The sequence below is a fragment of the Lissotriton vulgaris genome, chromosome 10, assembly GCF_964263255.1.
Source record: "Lissotriton vulgaris chromosome 10, aLisVul1.2, whole genome shotgun sequence".
Classification (NCBI taxonomy): Eukaryota; Metazoa; Chordata; class Amphibia; order Caudata; family Salamandridae; genus Lissotriton; species Lissotriton vulgaris.
Window position 1 is genome coordinate 469,173,945 of NC_141698.1, and position 23,116 is coordinate 469,197,060.

Below are 23,116 nucleotides of genomic sequence, written 5' to 3' on the forward strand. Positions count from 1 at the left end.
ATATTCTTCTATCTCAATATTGGTGGTGTTGATATTTAGAAGTACCATCACTTCAAGTGTATCCTGATAAGTATGCACTCCGTACAATACTGAATTTGTGTATGCAGCATTTGAAAATAATTGTACTAGTAGTCCTTAAACCACAGGCTTTCTTAATTGTAGATGAACTCCCTACTGTGCCTCTGCATATAAAGCCCAGTAAACTACTTACATGTCGACTTTGACCACAGGAAACTGAAAGGAGTAACTCAGGTCAGAGCGTTAGGCTGTGTATTGGTTCGGTACTACTCACCAATCCCTACATTGTGGCTAGTTGCCTGCACCATCCACCTGCCCCATGAAACGGAATGGGAGAAGCACTGTAGAAAGGGCACTTATTTCTCCTGTAACCCTCCTGCAGAACTCCACCAGACACCCTGATTCACAGTGGTAACTTACACGTTCGAGTAATTTACACTCTTTAGTAAGGTTGCTATTTCTTGCTTATTCACAAGAGTGTAAGTTACTACTAAGAGACACAGAAGTTCAATACAACTCATGGCCAACACACTCACATAGAAAATAATGGAGAAAAGGTATTAAAATAAAACACCATAGAAAATAATGTTGAGTTAAATGAAATTATTTAAAATGAATAAAATACTAAATAAACATAAATTAGCATAAAAACAAATGTAAAAGTAGTACATATTGAATATTTAATTATAAAACAGTTCAATACCCTATTTTTAATACCAAAATGAATGTAACAAGAACTTTTATTAAAATGTAACTACATTAATTTCAATAAAGTCTATGCATTACTTTTAATAATTAATAATGCACAATACATGTTTCCTATAAGAACATTTTTTTTTAAATGTAAACTTCTGAAAAATAGTTTTAATTTGATATACTTCCATAAATTAAAGATGTATTTAAAAATTAAGTTAATGGTATTTTTTGTTCTACATTTAAAATACATATATACAATGACTGTTCATTAATATTTAACACGAAAATATTTTTGTATTTTCATGTTAAATAAACTTTTTCATTTTGCCTACCATGCAGATTTCTCTGCCCTTCTGTGAGGTTTCTCTATGGTAAAGTATAGGGAAGAATAAAAACAAATATTTAACTTGAACATTCGTATTAATATTATTTACCCTTAAAAGTTATTATTCTCAGTAAAAGGAAATGGTGGGCAAAGATGGCAGATGTTTTCCAAACTGCATCTCTGCTAATGAAACATCCAATAACTTTAGAAGCTTTAGAAGCTTTACAAAGAGGATTCCTTCTCTAGTGCAAATGCTTGTCTTTCAGAACTTGACACTAACTGCCTGTTAGTGTGTCGCAATCCCTGGTTCAGCTACAGCAGTTGTCTCTTTAATCCTGGAGCCTGTCTGGGTATAATGTTTCTAGGGATTTGTTATATTAGTAATTTTTTGTAGGATTATAAAAATAAGTTTTGAAGCCTTTGGGAAAACTTTTCTTGAACTAAATCCTTGTGGATGAAAGACTTGTTCTTGAAAGGGTCTCATGTGACTTTGATTGATATTAGGACTTCTAGATAGAATACTTTTTAGGTTATAGATTTTCATTGAACCTTCATCTTAGAGAAAAGTAAAGGTGCTGCAGCGGGGGTTCTCATATCTCAAACATTGAGTATAATCCAAACCTCGGCATTGGTTGCTTGGACCTTTGGTAGGCGACAAAGAGAGTGGTGAAGAAGCTATCATTTAAATTATTTTCTATAGACAGTGAACAACAATAAGGATCAATTGAGCCTTCACAGGAAATGACAGAGAGAAGAGAAGTTATTTTAAAGAGAATTATTAATAAATTAGATAAATACAGTTACAGTTATAGTTACAGTTGGATACCTCATTCAGTATCCAATTTTTAGTCATTATTACTACACATTTAAATGGTCTAGAAGTCAATATTTTAAAAGGGGGTAAAATAGAACATTATCAAGAATAGAATACAGAATATGTGTGTTCCATAAATAAATCCACTAATCTAAATTAAGGACGGATAGATCATGGAAGACCATTTAGTTAGGCAATTAAGATAAGGTGTCAGATTCTTAAAACAGAATTCCTACTGATCTCACCCCATAACCAATCTCTCGTCATGGAGCAATGGGTGAATCAGCTGACTACCCTTACCTGCAGACAGCACCTGGTAGATTCGGCATTATCTCTGGGCATCATTCCAGACAAAAACCTATGTTAGACCTGGCACCTTGGCATGAGTCTCCCTTCCACTTTTCGCTTATGTGCCTCAGATGTTTTGCTGGTGTTCGATGCTCAGGGCACTGCGCCAGTGCCAATCCGTGCCGCAGTGCAAGTGCTCCCAATGTAAAAGTGTATATGTAATTGATTTCCACGATTGGCTTATTTGGTTTACTGTCAGTCCCCAGTAAGGTGCACGAGGAGTGCCGGGGCTTGTGGATACAAATGCTGCTAGTGGGCCTGTAGCGCCGGTTGCGCCACCACAGAAGCAGCCTCGTAAGATGTGTCTCGGGTCCGCCATTGCAGACCCCGCGTACGGTCTCGTACTGTCAAGCTTACTGCGCAAGTGCCCACACTTGCCAGTCCCTGAACGTTCCCTAACCTTCATATCAGTCACCCCTATGGTAGGCCTACGGGCAGGGTGCATTGTAAGCGTAAGGTAGGACAAGCCTAGAGTGTGGCATGTCCTAGTAGTGAATTACCACCCTTTTCGTTCTTCACTATTGAAGGGCTACGTGTTCTCTTAGGCCAAGATGAGCTGCCAGATCTATTACACACTATTGTCCCGGCAGGCTCAGGGAACACAGTAGCACGTCAAGTTTAGTATGCCTGAACTCAGAATAATAAAATACTTCCTTTAGTAAGGTTTATTTTATTATCCTGTGTTTGCAAATGCTACTTTTAGAAAGTTAGCCTTTGCTGGCCTAACTGTTTCAGCCCGCCTCTGCCAGGAGGTGTATCTGCTGGCTGGGTTTCTGTGAGTGACAGGGCTGGGAGATTCCCGGGGACAGTCGGGGGCTCCAGGTGGTGAATAGGGTGCTTACTCCAGGATGGGTGGGTGGAGTAGTCCTTGACTCTGAATAGGGTTGTGCTCCTCCACCACAATGCTGGCTCCATCTCCTGCGGAGCGTCTGATGTCTCTGCCCTGCACCCCGAAAGAAGACGGCAGTTTCCTGTAAACAGAGTACTCCAAAACAGGGTTGAACTAGGCTCAGGCCCCCTGGCCTGCAAAGACAAAAGAATCGCCGTATAAATATAGGAGCTCCACTCCTTACAGATCAGATCCAGTTTTGACCACGACGAACCTCTGCCTGACTAGAAGGACCAAGAGAAGCTGAAGGACGGAAAACAGTCTGTATCCTGTAAGACTGGCCTGCAGTGGTGCCTTGATGAAAACGGAGAGAAAAGGAACAGAAAAGACTTTGTAGACTTGTGCCTGAAACGATCTCCAAGGGCTTGATCGAGAGCTTGCCCCCTGAACAGAACCCCAGGACCATTGGGTTCTATCTGCTTGTGTGCCCGTCTGCTGTTGGGCCTTAGTTCTTATTCCCTCACCAGAGATGTGACTCGGGTGCCTTCGCCCCCTCCCAGGTCGCGACAGCTCATCCCTGAGTCGCTCTCCGCTTCAGTGCCGGGCCGCCCGCTCTCCTGTCACCTCGCCGTTAACGGAGCGTGTTGTGTGCCTCTCATCTTCTCCGGTCGGAATCTGCACGGAGAGTATTCCATAGCCTCGGAGGGTCCGTACGTCGTAACGTACCCGACTGTCTCGCTTTGTCCTCCTGCATACCAAGACTCGTGCCACACCTCAAGAAAGGCTTCCCCGTACCGTGGTACCAGAAGCCTGGTGTTGCACCCGTCTGCCCGAGAACGCGATGCCCCTCACAGATCCACGAGTACGACCCGGCGTGCTAAGAAATAGTACGTCCTGCAGGCCTGAACGGCGCCTCGTCCAGTGAGCTGCATCTACCCCGGATCGCCGCAACCCTCCACAGACCTGCTTCCCCGCCTCGCTCCTCGAGGGGGACCAAGCCGGAGAGATCCTCTGGAGAACCGCCGGCTTCGTCCAGGGTCCACCCTCACCAGTAGCCGCGCCTGAAACGCCTCGGACTTCCACAAGCAAGGTACACTTGAACTCCGTCTCGAGTTCACATCGGATCCGGGGTCCGCAACGTTCTTATTTCCCTGTCATCGTACCTTGCTGAACAACGAACATTTAAAGACTAACTTGCCTATTGTAATCTGGTGGGCTCAAATCGTTAACGGTATATGGTCTTGTGATAATCCTTGAATCTATCTTTTATATAAAGTATACATATTTTTGATACAACTATACGACTGGTGTCCATTTGTGGTGGGTCAGTGGGTTTACTTTGTGTGATCATAAATGCTTAACTTACTATCGCCCTGAAGATTAGCCTTGTCTGCTCGCGCCACACTACCTAGAGGGTGAGCAGGGGTTATTCGAAGGAGTAGTTCCCTTGCCCTGACTGGAAGTGAGGGTCCCTGCTTGCCACAAGTACCTACCTGTGCCAACCAGAGACCTCCAGTTCCAACAGCCTAAAAATGCTGAAGCACATCAATTCCCTCACCAAAGGAGCTCCAACTCAGCTTACTTAGGAAGCTCAAACCCTTCCTCCCTGCTCATGAATTAAAGGTTGCAGTTCAAGCATTGGTGATCTCAAAGCTGGACTATGGCAGTGCAACACTTTGTGGAATGCCCAGAGTTTGGACGGCTCCTCTTAGGACTACTCTCAACTCCGCTGGGATGCTCTTAACTGGCATTAAAAAATACCACCACATCTCCCCGGACTTGCGGGAACTGAATTGGCTGCCAAATGAAGCTCGGATACAGCTAAAAATTGCATGCATGTCTCACAAAGCCATCCACTTCAAGACGCCATTATACCTTGTGCAGAAACTGGAACTCTCCTGTGGTTCCAGAGCCTCTAAAAGTGCCAGCTCCCTTTAGCTTAAACCTAAAAAATTTAACCAAAAAAGACCTTTAACCGAAGAGTTCTCAGGGATGGCTCCAAGGATCTGGAACTCCCTTCCCCCTGAAGTCAGGGTGAACCCGTCTACTGTCTTCTTAAAAAAAGAAGTCAACGGACTACTGATGAAGAAATTTTTGCCTTAGCCTGGCACCTCCCTCTGATTCAGGGTTCATACCCGTTGTTCTGTTCCCCAGTCACCTGTTAATGAATTGGCCGGACAATTCTAGACTGGGATCTTTTTTCACCCTCTGTTGTTTATGATATGTTTTCCTGTGCCTCCACTAGATTGTTGGAGTTTCACCCTCTGTTGTTTATGGTATGTTTTCCTGTGCCTCCACTAGATTGTTGGACAATTTTGACATTGTATTTGTTTTTTGGGTTATTCTGTTTTGTATGCTTTTTACCTGGTGATGCATAATCTGTAAAGCGCTCTGATACCCTTGGTGGTCAAGTTCGCGCTATTTAAAACTTTCAAAATAAATAAATAAATATGCACACTCTGCAGTGGGGCCAGTAGGAGCAGCATCAGGGCAATCTTTCCGATGTCGTCCAGAACTTGGAGGGGAATGTGAGTCAGTTGCAGCTGTGGCTCACGAACAAAAATTGGGCCAGTGGCAGATCCCTCTCCCTTTCGCGACCAGAGTTCACAGTGGTGGGGGATGCGTCCCTCCTGGGATGGGACAGCCATATGGGAGAGGTTAAGAGATCAGAGGTCTCTGGTGTCTGGCAGAGTCCGGGCTCCACATCAATCTTCTGGAGCTTCGGGCGATCCATCTTGCACGGAAGGCATTCCTTCCTACTGTCAAAGGAAGAGTAGTGCAGGTGTTCACGGACAACACCACCGCCATGTGGTACTGAAAAAAATAGGGGTGGGTGGGGTTGTGGACCTTATGTCTAAAGGCTCTTCACCTTTGGACATGGTTCAACACCTGGCGAGTTCCCTGAAAGCCAGGGCGGACAAACTCAGCCGCTAGTGCATGATGGATCACGAATGGCATCTTTACTCAGAGGTGGTGCAAGGTCTCAGTCAGCAGTGGGAAGAGCCTTGGTTAGAACTATTCACCACCAAAGAGAACACACAATGTCAGCAGTTCTGCGAATTGGAGTTTCTAAGGCGGCATTCGCTCGATGAAGCCTTTATTCGCGTGTGTACTTGAGGCCTCCAGTACACCTTTTCACCTGTACCACTTTTACCCAGAGTGCTGAAGAAGATCAAGTGTGAATGGGCCCAAGTACTTCTTGTGGCTCCGGATTGGGTGTGAAGAGTCTGGTACCCCGAGCTCTTGAGCATGGCCATCGATCCTCCGATCAGACTGCCTCTTCAGGAGGATCTTCTGTCGCTGCAGCAGGGGACGCTTCTCTACCCAAACCTGTCCAGCCTGCACCTCCTAGCATGGAGCGACAGTTGACATCTTTTAACCTTCCTCCTAAAGTCTGTAATGTCATCTTGGCAGACAGGGATCCCTCCACTAAAACGGTACATGCCTGTACATCAGGTTTCGAAAAATCCACTCACCTGCTTGCATTTGCAAATCAGATTCAATAAGGACGAGCTATTTTTAGGTCCTACTAGCCCTTACTGGCGAGTAGGAAGACAAACTGACACTTGACCTCTGCCTCTGAAAGCAGAGCAAATGTGACAAGATAGCAAGGTTTAAAAGCATCTTTATTGCTCACAAAGTGCATGAGAAATAAAAATGCTTTTAAATCTTGTTAACTTGTCATATTTGCTCCGCTTTCAGAGTCAGAGGTCAAGTGCATTTCAATTAGGTCGAGTAGATGTTTCACGTTACTAGACCTGTAGGTCTAGTGCAATTTTTATGATTTGTCAAGCCCTACAGATGCAACAAATTTGTGGCATGGTGCATAGCAAAGGCTCTGGATCCTCTTTCCGCCCCTCTTTCAGATGATATCCTCTTCATTCCCTGTTTGGCCAAGCAGAGCTCTGCTCTGGGCACCCTTAAAGGCTATCTTTCAGCCATTTTGGTCTTTCTTGGCCTTCCTGATCAGGAAGCCTTCTCTTTTCAAGTCCGCTATTGTAAACAGATTTCTGAAGGGCATTACTCATCTCTTTCCTCCTTCTCCTTTCGTAATTCCCCAATGGACTTGTGTTCCATTTGAGCCACAGCATAATTATCTTCCATGTCTTCTTACTGCTTTCCTGCTTGCCATCACCTATGCTCGCAGGGTGAGTGAGCTTCTGGCTCTGTCCTCCAAACCTCCATTTCTTGCTGTCCATCCAGACAAAGTTGTTCTTAGTACGAGGCCCTCTTTTCTGCCCAAAGTGGTTACCTCTTTCCACATAGGTCAGACCATTCCATTGCCTACCTTCTTCCTGCTTCCGCCCCCTTCCAAAGAGCACATGCTCTGTCCTTCTACCTTGACCTCACTAAAGACTTCCGGGCAGATGATTAACTCTTCGTCGGTTATGTGGGTGCCAAGAAAGGTCGGGCAGTGCACAAATGTGCCATCTCTCGATGGCTTGTCTTATGCATCAAGCTCTGATATTCTTTGGCAAAAAAGGAACCTCCAGTTGGACTGCGCGCCCATTCTACCGGGCGACAGCAGCCCCTACTGCATTGGGACGCGAAGTTCCACTGGTTGATATTTGCCAGACAGCCAAGTGGGCATCCCTGCACACGTTCACGAAACATTACTGCTGGGACAGCCAAGTCCGGAGAGATGGGTTTTTCGACCGTTCTGTTCTCCAGGACTTCCTGGTGTGAACTTATTTTGCAGACGCACCACCGGGGTTGACATTTCTGGGGTATCTATTCTAAGGTAAGGAATCTATAACTACGGTCTCTTTCAGATGAGCAAGTTAGTTACCTTCGTTAATGATGATTCTATAAGAGACATATGTAGTTATAGATTCCTTACCACCCCACCCATCCTCCCCGCTCTGCGAACTGACTTCCAAGGATAGGTACTACCTTACAGGGCCCTGGTTATGTGCATCAGTGGTCAGTGTCTGGCATGGCTCTGTGCTTCTGGCGTGGAAAGTCGTGTCAGGACTGAAGTCAGCACGCAGGGGCCGCATCTATGTAGAAAACACAATGTCATCCCAGTGACCATGCCGCTGACGACTGATGTGGAGTCGACCAACACCAACGACCGACGCACAGCGATACTGATACGAAAAAATGTCTCCGGATCCAGTCTGACGCCTGGGGGTAATTCTAAGGTAAGGAATCTATAACTGCATATGTCTCTTGCAGATGCATCATAACTGAGGGTAAGTAACTTGTTCAAATCGGTGGGGAACAATTAAGGTATTTAGTCAATAAATGATTTTGGACTGTGCTTCTCAAACTTTTTAGAACCATGAACCACTTTTTAGAACAATACATTTTCCCAAGCCACTTAGCCTTAATAGACATGAGGCCGGTGATTGTTTAATTGTAACTAAAGCATCGCGTGGCTGAGCACTGTTAGTTGCAGAAAGCAAATTTTCCATTGAAATCGACATTACCTTTGCACATAGATACAGTTTTACTGATAAAATTATATTGCACACAAATTATATAATGGAAATCGAATTTAATTGAATATTTATCATTCATTTGCGCATTGCCAAGTGTCTTGATTTGTTTTGCTCCAATTAAAATATTTGTTTTCATCGTACTACAGAATTACACATTTTTGCTTTCCTAACTGCTGAATGTGTACAATTAATTTACAGATATTTGCACTTTGTTGTTTGTTACTGTCAGAACCCTGTTCAGAGGGCCATGGGGCACGCAGGGGCTACTAGGCCCGACAGTGGTGTTTGAGGCCTTTTTACTCCTGATATCCTGGTGCACGACCTACTATAGATACCGAGCAATTGACTAAAGTACCCCTTCTTCACTTGACTCTCAGTGGTAGATGTGGGTGAGATGACAAAGGCTCCCTCTAGAAGAGATTGTAGATACAGATTAGTGAAAGCAATTAATAACTCAAAGTTTACGCAGTAATGTCAATAAATAAATGCCCAGTCAAATACTTGCTTTGATATAAAAAAGAAGTCTTTTATTTCTAACTCTACACGTGCAAAGAAATAACAACATTCATAAGCAGCAACACAGTCCCATTGAGCTCGAGGCTCTAGTGTTTGTTGGGTAAATCCCTGTCCCACCCTCTTTCTTTTATTATGATTGGGATTATTCCTCATTCACTGGTGGCCACAGTCAGGGAATGCTCACTAGTAGGCTGTATTTAAGAGTTATCATTTGATTCTTAGAAATTAGTCCAAAGTTTCTATGGCACAGCAGCACATTCAGCAATAGGTTCCCTGGGCCCAAAGGTTTGATTCAATTCTTACCCGCTCCTGCAGCAATGATGCATCAGCATGTCAGCAGGTGCCCTGACTATGGTCCTCACAAGTTCTTATCTTGTTCAGCGAAATGGGGCCAGTCAGGGCACACACGGCAGAAGCCCCAGTCTGAGTAGTTGCAGTAAATCAGTCTTTTTCACATGCAGGAGAGAAGGAGGTTGGTTCTCCAGCTCGCGGCAGGAGCACAGCAAGGGTGTGATGTCCCCCTCAGAATCCTCTAAGGTCCTCTGGGGCCGATCAAGGGTGGATCTTGATGTGTGGGGCTTCATCCGCAGGTAGGAGCTTCAATCTTGTCCCGTGCCAAGGCCCACGCTAATTAGCAACTTAGTACCAGCAGTCCCTCCTGGCATACGTGTTGCAGCAGTACACACAAAGAAAATGCAGATTTCTCCGGTGCAATCACCCATATCACGGTGGCCCCTTCTGTCATAACTGGTTGCTACTAAGACGTTTGCTGTCCTGGTGCACTGATCACACAATTTCCTCAATGGTGGCCCCCTCCGGAATACTGGGTCACTGCAACTGAGTCAGTACAGGCTTGGTGCTCCCCACACAGCACTCAATGCATGGCTCTATTCACAGTGGCCTTCTGTCATAAGGGGGTCATCAACTCAGTCCTGAACATTGGCAATAACCTAATCAGTTCACAGCTGTATCCTCACACATGGCCAAAGGAAGTCCTCTCAGTAGGGCTTCCCTTTGTACCTTGCTTCTTACAACGCTCTCTTCCTCACAGAGCACACTGGTCTTGGTAAGCAAACAGATGCTGGCGCTCCAGGGCAAGTGGTCTTGGTTTCCCTGAATGATGTTCTCACAATCAGCAGAGAGACTATGTACCTGCTTGACAGATGACAAATGTTGGTGTATATCCCTTTCTTATAATCAATTTCCAAACAACAAATTGGATTTAGGGCCGGAGACTTTGAAGTTTTATGTTTGGGTTCTGCTGACTTTGAGTACACTTTTCTAACTCTCATTACTTCTTGAAAGACTGTCTGTCAACAAACTGACTCCGAAGCTGATAGTCCCAAATAACAGGCCACAGGAGTGACTAGAGTTCACACCAGGATGTCTCCAAAAGTGAAATGTGCATCAAAAGGTTAACCCCAGGCTCCCATTCCTAATCTTCATGATTCCCTTATCAGCCTCATCTCCTTCGTGAGAGGTGTCCAGCCCCCTTCTTTGTGATTACTGAATCATTGATGTGTAAAGTAGGAGTTTCTCTCCCTCCAATGTTTCCCACCCAGCTCACAGGAATGCTGCAGTACACAAATCTGTCTAGGAGAATGCCTCTACCCCTAATGTCTTCACGAAGCAGGTCTGGGCTTAACCTCAGTGTTTTGTATCATAACAGACACACATACATTCAGCACACTTTCATTCAGTGCGCACTGTTCAGTTCGGTAGCTTCTCTGTATTGTACTGGGGTGTGCTATTTGCACACTGCCAGCACACACATTCACCATGTGTGCATCACACAACACTTCACTCTTCATGCATGGAACTTCTTGAAAGCACACTTTCATTCAGCACATTCTTTCATACCGCACACAATGCACAGCACTACATCTCTCATGTAATGTATACCTTACAGGCATACATTCACTGAGTACATGCGCTAACCATACATGTGATACACAGCACTGCTCTATCCTTGTACTTTACCAATCCCAAGCACACATTCCTCCAGCAAAGATTCACTATTCCTGCGCTGTCAATTGGGGAGTTAGGCACACAGTACCTGAACTTTTAAAAAGGGGAGTGAGCTTGAAAGCCTTGCTCCAGTGACACAGGGTAAAAAGGGACTGATCACTCCTACAGATCAATACACGGTAAGCTGCTACCCCCAAACCTGTGCTACTTAAGTCTTTGGTGAAGGCAGTAGCCTTCCACCACTATGAGGGTTGAGCTTTGGGCACCCCTCCAAGGCCAAAAAGACTGCAATTCGTGAGATAGGCCTGTCATGGGGCACACACATGATCCTTGTTTGCCGATGAGAACAAAAATCCACATTAGGGATCCACGCAAAAGTACAGTTGGGCACCCTGGGCAGGGGCAATGTCTTTCACCATAAGGAGTCCTTTTCTGTCCCAACAGTTAAAATACATCCTACAGCCTTTACTTCCACACTCCCTGTACCCCGGCATGATAGTCACATAATTAACTTTACTTTCTCTGGCTGCAAAGCGAGAGAGTAGTTTGTAAACATCAATCCCAATGTTGAGAAATGCAGCACTTTGTCAGAAGACATAGCTTGTCATTTGACCTCTGTCTTTCACATGCAGTAAATGTAACAGGATTAATACAGATTTTAATGGAGTCAATATTTACTGTTTGGATTTCCATGACCAACTAAAAAGTGGTTGGCGAACCATCAGTGAGTTGCGAACCTCTGTTTAGGAAACACTGATTTAGTACATTTTCTGAACAGATGAAATGGTCCTTCATTTCAGGAGTCTGATTGGATATTCGGTCTGAAGACACTTTACTCTCATCAATCCATTTCAGTCAGTAATGAAGGAAAACAATGATTAATATTTTGATCAATGAGGGGATACAAATCATTCTTGGAGGACTGAATGAACCAGTATGATGTCCTTTTAAGACACGAAAAACAAGAACAGTATGCGCTATACATATTGATGTGTAGCCCAACAGAGGGCTGCCTTGAGGATAGATAAAACTGGGGGTGCTAGAGGGCGCACAATAAGATGGATGCGCCTTAGTGCAGCTTTGTTTGGCTGATGCCTAATCTGCCCAATATCTGCTTAAAATCATTGCATCACTACATCTAAAACTACGGGTCTGTAAAACGAGGTGCTCCCGAAGTGGGTGGGGGTGTTGCGGTCTGCAGGCGCTACAGGAAACCGACTGAAACCTGGAAAGATCGGCTGGCAAAGCATGCAAGATGGTGGCCGTCATATTGCGGTGCGGAACTGTGTTGCAATGTTGCCCCGCAGCAAGCCTGGGACGCACAGTGACCGCTGATGGAGCTGTGGAGCGGATCGGAAGTCTGGAGATACTGGCGGAGCCCGCGTGGGGTATCGCTTACCATTGAGGCAGGGTTGTGGTGCCTTGCTGGTTGCGGTGAGTGGGGGTGCTGCCTCACCTGGGCCTGCAGCTGAGGCACCGGGTTCGGGCCTCAGTGTGGGGCTGCGGCCTGCAAACTCTGGCTGGCGTGCAACAGCTGAGACGTGCAGGAGTTTGTTGCACCCTTGATTTGAGCCCTGCGCAGTGCTGGCACCCCAGCGGGCACTGCGAGGTGGGCCTCCCTCACTTCCCTGGGCCTGCTGCGCCATGAGAGCGTTACTTTGAACAACGGGGCATACATTCTCTGCCTGCACATGTGAAAGTTGTAGGTGCGAGGCAGACGCTTGACAGGCGCCTGCTGTCTTGGGGCCTGCAGGTTAGGTAGGCCTCTACCATACTCCTACGGTTCCCTAGTATCACCCTCCGGATTACACTAGTGGTGTAGGCGCAGTAACTGCAAGCCCTCTGTCTGGGATATTGCTTATTATTGGGGTCCATTCATAGTCGGCCACGGTCTGAGGTGTTTATTGTCCCTGCTACCCTCTAACACAGAGCTTTCCAAACTGTGTACCCAACACAGTACTGTGTCGCCTGCAAATGGTGGGTTCGTCGCGGGCACTTAGCACATAACTGCTGCTTATTAAGAGGCATTCCTAGACACTCTGCTCTGTGGTCTTTTAAAGACCTGTGAAGTGTAGTGTTGCGCTCTAGTTGTTGCCGGCTCCTCCCGCCCGCGCAGGAAGTGACCGGGGGCACAACTTCCACCGGATTCGAGCACACTAGCCAAAGAGGGTGCCTCCGCGATCTGCAGAGGATGTAGTGAAAGAGGCTAGATTATTAAAGCCTTAATACCCCCAGACCAGCTCAGAGTGTTTATTTAATATGGGGGGGGGCCCGCTACAATGGCGACGAGGCTTTAAACGGACCCACAAATCCCCATCGGCAACGACGCGGTGTACTGCGAAGTCCCTGCAGGAGCGCGGTAGCGCCCGCCGCTGCCCACGCTGATCCAGGTGGCCGGAAGCAGCAAACGGCATTTGCCTGTGGACACACTGAGCCAGCACTGCCCTTCGTGCCACAAGAGGCAACACAGCAGGAGGAGGTGCGACGGAGCCGGTCACCACCTGCCCCAGCTAGCTGTTCCGGTGAGAGACGCCCTGCCACATGGTAAAGGAGAGGAGAACCCCCAGTGCACAAGCCTCCATTCTTCACGGAGGCCGCAGCATAGTCAGTGCAGGGCAAAGCCAGTGTTCCCACCTCACGGAGCCACACAGGTCACATCGTAGGGGAACCTACAGACCACCCACGAGGCACGGGGCACCACACAGGTGCTAAGAGGCCTTCTGCACCACAACACTGGCGCACAAAACTACCAGTACAGCGGGCGGAAGCGACATACACCCACTATTGCAACCAGACAAAGGGGACTCTAGCGAGCAAGAGGGAGCCCTAAGTGACGACGCCCAGCCCCAGAATCAAGCACCCACGGGAAGCAAGATGTGTGCTCAAACATTCTCTCTGACCAACCCGGTTTCAGTCCTAGCCAAGCCTGGACAGCCAGAGATGCCCTGGGAAGACTGGAGAGAGTATTTTAAAAACTACATCTCTGCATTGGAAGAGGAAGGAGGAGAAGCCTTTTCCAGCGCCAGGAAGAAGAAAATACTCCTGCATAACCTCGGCCCAGCAGGCCAAAGGATATATCTAAATCTGGTAAAAGCAGAGAGACCAGCGGCAGACACAGACGTATTTTAACATGCTCTAGAGGACCTTGATGCACGCTACTGTCCCGTGGTCTGCACAGCGATCGACAGGTTCAACTTTTATCAACGCAAGCAAGCCAAGGGTGAATCGGTTGATGAATATATAAAGCGGCCCTACAACAACTGGCGATCACATGCAAATTCGGGGCGCTGCAAGAAGACCTAATAAGAGATCAAATCATAATGCACACCGTCAACACATCCATTAAAGAAAAAATATGGGTAAATGGAGATGCTCCACTCAAACCTCCAGGGCAACAAAATACCGTACTGAGGAAAAGAACGCGTGTTATAGATGTGGCAGTAAAACGCACGCAGCCCACGAGAAGGGATGTCCAACATTCAGAGCAAAGTGCTCATACTGCGGAATAATGGGGCATTTCGAAAAGGTATGCAGGTGGAAAGCATCCAGAACAACTAAAGCAGAAGTAAAGTTCGTGGAGCAAGGTGAAGACAGGGAGGATGACAGCACAGACAACGGAAGTGAAGATGGACATCGATAGCTCCACGCACAAAAAACCTGCGTGCGTCATGTCAATCGGGGGTGTGCAGGTAACCATGATAGCAGACTCGGGCTCAGCCTACACGATCGTGCAAAGGAAAGTGTGGGAGAAGGACTTTGAGCCCATAGTGGGAAACCACTTGATGCCCACGGATATACACCCAGTGACATTTACGAGTGAACCTATCCCAATGGTAGGATTCCGACCCTTAAGATTTGACTTCAAAGGGAGGACAGCTAACAGAAAACTGTATGTCGCAGAACTGGGACCCTCAGTACTGGGCTGGAAAGATCAAGGCGCCTTGGGGATCAAACTTAGCCCAGGAAGCGACACACAAGTACTGATGACAGACGAAGCCCAGGATCCTGAGAAGAATGCCTGGAAAGAAGAATTCCCAAAAGTGTTCCAAGAGACCATTGGACGGATGACCAAGTTAATGCGCAACATTTGTCTAAAGGAGTGAGCAAAGCCTGTAAGCCATAAGGTCCAGAACATTCCGTTTAGGAGCAGGACGGCTGTACAAGAAGAACAGCGAAGGTTGGAGGAAAATGGAATCATTGAAGCCATAGATAGTGCGGAATGGTTGGCTCCCTTGGTGGTGACGCAGAAGCCGAACGGCAAAGTGCGGCTCTGCGTGGACCTCCGAGAGCTAAATAAGAATATCATAGTAGACAAGTTTCCGCTTCCCAAGATAAATGAAATGCTAGCGGAAACCAAGGGAGTAAAATGGTTCTCCACGGTGGGCCTTACCTCTGCCTACCACCAGATAGCACTGCACCGCTCTTGCAATCATTTGACGTCCTTAATATCCCCGTTCGGATGTTACAAGTTCCTGCCGATGCTGTTCGGCCTGGCCTCGGCCGCAGCTGTATTCCAAAAATTGATGTATCGGCTGTTCGAAAAAATGGAAGGCATTCAATATTCAGGACGACAACCTGGTGATGGGCAAGACCCAAGTAGACCACGACAAGAAGCTGAGAGCAGTATTGGCAGTCTTGGCGAAGAACGGACTGACGGCCCAATGGCATAAGTGCAAGTTTGGAGAAAGATCCGTGACATACCTGGGTCACAAGATCCATGACAGTGGCATTGAAACTAAACAGTCCAAAGTGACGCCATCGCGGATGCACCCACTCCCACGTCGAGCGAAGATGTCAGTTCATTTTTAGGAATGGCTGAATTTTACAGCAAATTTGTTCCCCACTTTGCATCCAAAACCCACCACTTGAGCCAGCTCTTGAAGGAAAAGAACAAGTTCCAGTGGACAGAAGCTGAACAAGGAGAGTTCGAAGCACTCAAACAAGGAACATGTGCAGCCATACCGTTGCAAGGATTTGATCAGGAAGCATTGTCAATTCTGACTACGGATGCCAGCAACAGAGGCCTAGGAGCCGTCCTTTCCCAAAGAAGCCCACAAGGAAAAGTCACTACCATAGCATTCGCCTCCAGATCCCTAGCACCGAACGAACAGAGATTCAGTGTAGTAGAAAAGGATATGTTGGCAGGGGTGTAGGTGATGAAGCGTTTCAGACAATTTTTGTGGGGCACAAAATTCCGTCTACGAACCGACCACAAACCTCTAGTGAAGGTCCTCACCTCGAGCAGTCATGCCCACGCAACCCCTTGCATAGCTAAAATGACATTGAGACTCTTAGACTTTGTATACGACGTGGAGTATTTGCCAGGCCAGAAAAACAAGGTGGCCGACTACCTAAGTAGAGCAGCCGCAAAGGAAAAAGCGAAAGACCAAAGACCCAATGACTGGGAAGAATATGCCATTGCTCTCATGGAAGACCAGGAGTTTGCCATCAGTGCCCAGGAATGGGAGACCGGGTATGCAGCGGACGACACGATCCAAGCAGTAAAAGGATACGTGATAAGTGGATGGCCTGATAAGAGATTGCTGGACAGCAAATTGAGAAGTAATTGGGAAGTAAGAGAGGAACTTTCCATAGGGGAGAACCCTAGCTTCCCACTCAGAGGGGCACGGGTAGTACACCCCCAGGCTTTGCTGGAGCGTGTACTGGCAATTGTACAAGAGGGGCATTTGGGAATTGTTAAGACCAAAGGGAGGACAAAGGAAGCCTATTGATGGCCAGGCATGGACAACCACATTGAACAACATGTGAGGGAGTGTGACCAATGTAGTAACGCGGATAAAATGCAGGTGTTGCTCCGACCCCCCCAGGGAAAATACGATTGTCTTGTAGGCCCGTGGGAAGAAGTGTCCATCGATATCCTGGGTACTATCCTGGATGCCCAAGGGGTGCCAAAATATGTCACGGTTACCATAGACAGGTACTCCAATTGGACGTAGATGTCAACGAAATGGTGGATACAGAAACTGTACTATCGTTCCTAACAGAACTTTCTTAAGGGAAGGTATACCCAAGGGCATAACGTGCGACAACGGGCCACAATTCAAGTCGGAAAAGTGGACAGCATTTATGGAAAGAAATGGCATCATAGTGAGTCATACAGCTGTGTATCACCCCGCTGGAAATGGCCTCGTCGAACGTTTCAACAGGGTCATCATGGGCTCCATCCAAGCTGCCATAAGCACAGGGAAAGACTGGGAGAAGGAGCTGAAATGCTTAGTATGGGCGTACAGAATCACTCCGGCAAGCACAGGGTACAGACTGTTCAGGATTTTATGAGGTCGGGAACCCTTCACGAGGATAACCTGGCGTCGAAACACCTCGTCATGAAGACCCAATGGTCTCCGGTGGTGGTACGGAAGAATTTAGACAAAGCCCAAGCCATATATAACGACCATTCCAACAAGAGTCGAAATGTCAAGGAGACCACCCTGGAGAAGGGAGAATGGATGAGAGTCAAACAACCCACACTTAAAAGGAAGGGAGACAGCAAATATAACCCGCCATTGCAAGTGATGCAGCCTTAAACACGCTCAGCATTGCTCAGCGATGGGAAGATCTGGTCACAGGACAGGATGGCAAAGTGCAACCGAGTAGTGAAGTGGGACAGTTCCTGTAGACCAAATAGTCAAACACGTAACGAGAAAGTCACCCCGAGAGAGGAAGTGGTGAGGGAGCAAGAGCACCGGAAGTAAGAACATTGAGCCAAGAGGGAGAAATGCTGAAGAGAAGGAATCAAGAACCCGGTTCGGGGAGTTGGGAGGAAAACGAAGGAACTGAGATGTGGGCGCCTGAAACCACCCAGGCCCAGAGACAGCTGTCCTGTACCCCTCATAGAGAAGCGAACTCCAAGTTTCCCAGAACGCGCCTTGGCCGAGAAGTCAGGCTCCCCAAGAGATTTGAAGATTTCGAAATGGAACACAAGTAAGACTGTTGCCAATAAATTGTTGGGGTTAATGTGAAAGGGGGGAGATGTGGTGTTATGCTCTAGATGTTGCCGGCTCCGCCCGCCCACGCAGGAAGTGACCGGGGCGCGACTTCCGCCACACGCGAGGGCACTGGCCAAAGAGGGTGCCTCCGTGCTCTGCAGAGGATGTAGTTAAAGAGGCTAGATTAATAAAGCCTTAATACCCCCAGACCAGCTCTGAGTGTTTATTTAATACGGGGGGCCCGCTACATGAAGTGCACGGGTGCAGCTGTGTGTGTGCCGGGAAGCTGGGGTGAGATGACAGAGGGTGACAGACATAGGGAGATGGAGGGAGGGAGACAGAGGGAGGAAGACAGAGGGAGGAAGACAGAGGGAAGGAGGCAGAGGGAGGGATGGAGACAGAGGGAGGGAGACAGAGGAAGACAGAGGGAGGGAGACAGAGGGAGAGAGATAAAGGGAGGGAGGCAGAGGGTGACAGACAGAGAGAGAAAGACAGAGGGAGGAGGGCGACCGAGGGAGGGAGATAGAGGGTGGAGGGTGACAGAGGAAGGGAGACAGAGGGAGGGCAACAGAGGGAGGGAGACAGAGTGTGGAGGGTGACAGAGGGAGGGAGACAGAAGGAGAGAAAGGGAGAGGGAGACAGAGTGGGGGGAGGGTGACAGAGGGAGGGAGACAGAGGGAGGGAAACAGAGACAGAGAGAGGGAGGGAGACAGAGAGAGGGAGACAGAGGGAGGGAGACAGAGGGAGGGAGACAGAGGGAGGGAGACAGAGGGAGGGAGACCGAGAGGGAGGCAGAGGGCGACAGACAGAGGGAGACAGAGGGAGGAGGGTGACAGAGGGAGAGAGGCAGACAGAGGGAGAGAGAGGGAGACAGAGAGAGGGAAACAGAGAGAGTGAGACAGAGAGGGAGGAAGACAGAGGGAGGGAGACAGAGATAGAGGGACGGAGACAGAGGGACGGAGACAGATGGCGACAGACAGAGGGTGACAGACAAAGGGAGGGTGACAGACAGAGGGAGGGCGACAGACACAGGGAGACTGACAGATGGAGACAGACAGAGGGAGGTGGGCGACAGAGGAATGGAGACAGAGGGAGATCTCATAATGACAAACAGAGGATCAGATGTTTTAGTGATATAATAACACAAGAAAATGTCATTACTATATTTGAAAGAATACTAAGATAGCATTTTAAGATTATAGCATGTACCTTGTTATGAAAGTCTGATTAATGCACACAAATTCTCAATTAGTTGTAGTCAAGAACCCATGTGAGAAATTATCTCCAAATGTTGCTAATGGTATATTCCTGTTCTCAAACTACATTCTCTTCTACTTTATTCTGTGTGATTCCAGTTGACAAAACACCCATTCCAGTATTGTTCTCAGAAAGAAAGTGCATCTTACAATAAAAACACACTGAAGGATGTCATATTCTACGCAATTAATCATAACTTTAATGTGAGGCTGGAGTATTGTATTGCTCCAGAAGGCAGTCACTGCCATTAACCTCACGCTCTTGCTAATTTCCTACTTGAGTGAAGTGTAGTTTTAAGGAATTACTACCTCAAATCTAAAACTGCTTCGGGCAGTACACAAGACCTCCTGAAGCTAACTGAACTGTTATCACAATAATGTACTGATTCTGAACTTTATTCAGGGACAATACTTGGGACTATGTCTTCTCTGAAGTATAAGGCACTCAGATAGGGATAATGTGCTGCACGAATAAGGATAATTGATTTAAAGTCCTATTTTAATGCATCTAATGTGAATTAATATTTTGACTAATGAACACTGATAAATGATGTCGCTTTTCACTCAGTGTCAATGTTAAATAACTATAGAACCAGATTCATGTAAGTAGTTTGTGAATCTGCATTTCCAGGGCACATCTTTGCACAGGGGGTGATGTAACATTTCCGGTAATTCACCAAGGTTTCTCAGTGTATATAGTGAAGTCAACAAGAGCTGCATGGGAATTGGCCTAGTTAAACATTAAGCATTCTCTACTGTTACGCATTGTTGAGCTGCCACGCATTCTCTCACTCCAGGCTACTCTAGGCCATGGTAGTTTGGGAATTAAATAAAGTGTGTTCGTAAAGCGCACATCTACCTGGAGATTTATGGGACTTATAGGAGATATTTTCTGTTACTCTTCTCAGTGGGACTCATTTTTGCACTGCCCGTGGATAAAATGTTGAGTGCACTAGTGAGGATATTTGCTATGAATGGCTAAGTAAGGACAGGTCACTGCAGTAGACAGGTTTGTCTGATGCCTGTAAGTACAATGTGAAGAGGATTACTTACTTTGTCTTTCCTTTAAGTTATCATTTTAATATTATATAGCAGTGCTCTCCAAACTTTTTAGAACCACAGCCCAATTTTTAGAAAGTAAATATTGGCAACCCACATAGCATTAATGGACACGTGGTGGGTTATTTCAATATAATTGAAGTACAGTGGGGTAGCGCGTTGTCATTTACATAAAGCACATTTTCTTTTGAAGTGGAACTAAATTACAAATGCATACAGTTTTACTGATATAACTATATTGAAAACAGATAATAATGTGTGTTCCGGCCCAGTGAATATTTATCATTTGTGCATCACCAAGTAAAGGCTCTTCTCATTTGTTTTTATCCTATTAAAATATTTTTTTCTGTAGCACTTCACAATTACCAAAAAATTGCTTCATTCCTCCTTTCCTAACTGCTAAATGTGTACAGTTCATTTACAAGTATTTACATTTTGTTTGATGTGTATTACAAATACATGACATAAAATCCTTTCAAACTACCTATACCCTAGCAAGAATGTCAAATATATAAATTGTCTTTTCTTTCTCTTACAGTTAATTGAGAGGCTTTTGTAAACACCATTCCCCATGTAAACAAAATAAGCAGAAATTTGTAAGCATACATAGAAAAATATTGGAACTGTGTGTTTGATGGACAGCAAATGTGACAAAATGAATACAGAATTTAAAGAAATGTTTATTACTTGAACTTTTATGAGCCACCAAACAACCGGCTGGCAACTCACCAGTGGGTCACAAACCACAGTTTGAAAAACAACTTTATATAGTCAAAATGGTACCACTGAAGAACCTGTTCGCATATTTGAATATAACGATGAAATTAAATTTACGTAATCCATTTAAAGTCAAAACAATAAATCTAGGTTTTCTGTTCTTCCAATATTTTTTATTTGTGATGACTGGGGTATGGATGGTGACTTTGACCAGGCAAAGCAAAACCATTGCTTGGACCGCTCATTTATTAACTCTACTACTAAAAGCACATCAGCAAAAGAATAGTATTTCCAGGTTGTTTTGAATGAATGTCAAATTAAAATCAACAGCAAATTTCTAGATGCGTGATTATTTGGAGAAAATGCACAGATTGGATACCAGGTAATACCATTTCATAATGACAAAAAGATGGTTTGATGTTATTATAGTAATAAACTAAAACACGAGACAATGTCATCACTACATTTTAAAGAATGCTAAGAAAGCATTCCAAGATTATAGCATTTACTTTGTTATGAAAGTTTAATTAATACTCACAAATTCTCAATTAGTTTTTATCAAGAACCCATGTGAGATATGATCTCCTAATGTGGTTATTGGTATATTCCAATACTCAAAGTACATTCTCTTCTACTTCATTCTTTGACATATTTGTGTCTGTGGAAACAGTTTCCAGTTAACCAAAGCATCCATTCCACTATTGTTGTCAATTCAAAAGTGTATCTTCCAAGACAAATATACAAACGCATGTCATATTCTCCACATTGAACTATAAACATGCAAGGCTGAAGTATTGTACAACTCTAGAAGATAGTCATTGCCATCAACCTTGGTAATATCCTACTTGGGTGAAGTGTAGTTATAAGGAATTTCTACCTCAAATCGAAATCTGCTTCTGGCAGCACCCAGTGAGACTTCCTGAAGCTCACTGAACTGTTAATACAATAATGTACTGGGTGTGACTTTTCTCCAAGGAGAATACCTGGGACTACAACTTCTCTGAAGTAAAAAGCACTCAGATTGGGATAATTAGCTGCAAAAATTAGAATAGTTGATTGAAAGGGTTCACTGACACAACATCATTGTAAAACATATCAAGGAAAAAAGTAGATGGCAAAAATATCGACTTCTATACTTAAACAGGTAAGTACAAAAATATTGACAACAAAATATTGATATAAAAAAATATAGATGTATAAAATATCAACTTTTATATAACTATACAATAAAAACAATATATTAAATATAAGTTTAACAAAATTAAATAATTTAAGATACATTTTAATAATATATAACAATTAAGCTTGATTAAAAAGATAAACACACAAACATAATAGTTTATACATATATATTGACTTTAAAACAATTAATAAACTATTATTTTAAATTTATATTGAAATATAACATATAAAAATATAAATTAATGATTAAAAAAAAACAATCTTGGAGGAGCTACGCTGGCAAACAAGTTGGCTGCTTAGGCTCCCGGCTCCGCCGACCTCCGTATCCTGCCACAAGATCCTGTACATTATCCTGTTTTTACGCCCTGCCTCTGTGTGGATGAACTGTTCCGCACTCCAAAAGTGAAATACTGAAACTTTTATCGGCTTGTTTAACGAAGTTGCATCGAGTTGAAGTTTGTGGCCTAGTCCAGCGGGGAATCCGGGGCCTCGAGTATCTGCATGGCCGGGTTGCAGTTCAACAACATCGGCCGAGTGATCCTGGCAGGGTCCGGTCAATCGAAGTGGAGGCTTCTTTTATGCCCGAATTTGGCAGCCATCGTTTCCATTGCTCAGCATCGAGGAAGGAGTGACTTGGCTTGCTATTGACTGTGGGGGAAGGTCCCCGTCCCGCGGACCCGGTATTGGCCCCGCCGGGGTTCGGTGGGTCGGGGTCCTGGCCTGTGGTGTTGACGAGTGGTCCGCGGCTGCAGATAAAGATTAGTCACCCTCCGCAGCTGCCCGTTCGTGATCCTGTTTGTTCCCCCGGAGATACAAGATTCACCGGGGGAGGTGATTAATATTGGTACCGAGCGAGAGATTATGGATCGAACGGAGCATGAGCCATCGCTGAGGTCAATACTGGCAGAGATCGGGGAGTTTCATTCGCACATGGATGCCTTGATGCACAAACTGGATATAAGCCCATCTGAGATGTTGTTTGTGGAACCGGACCCTG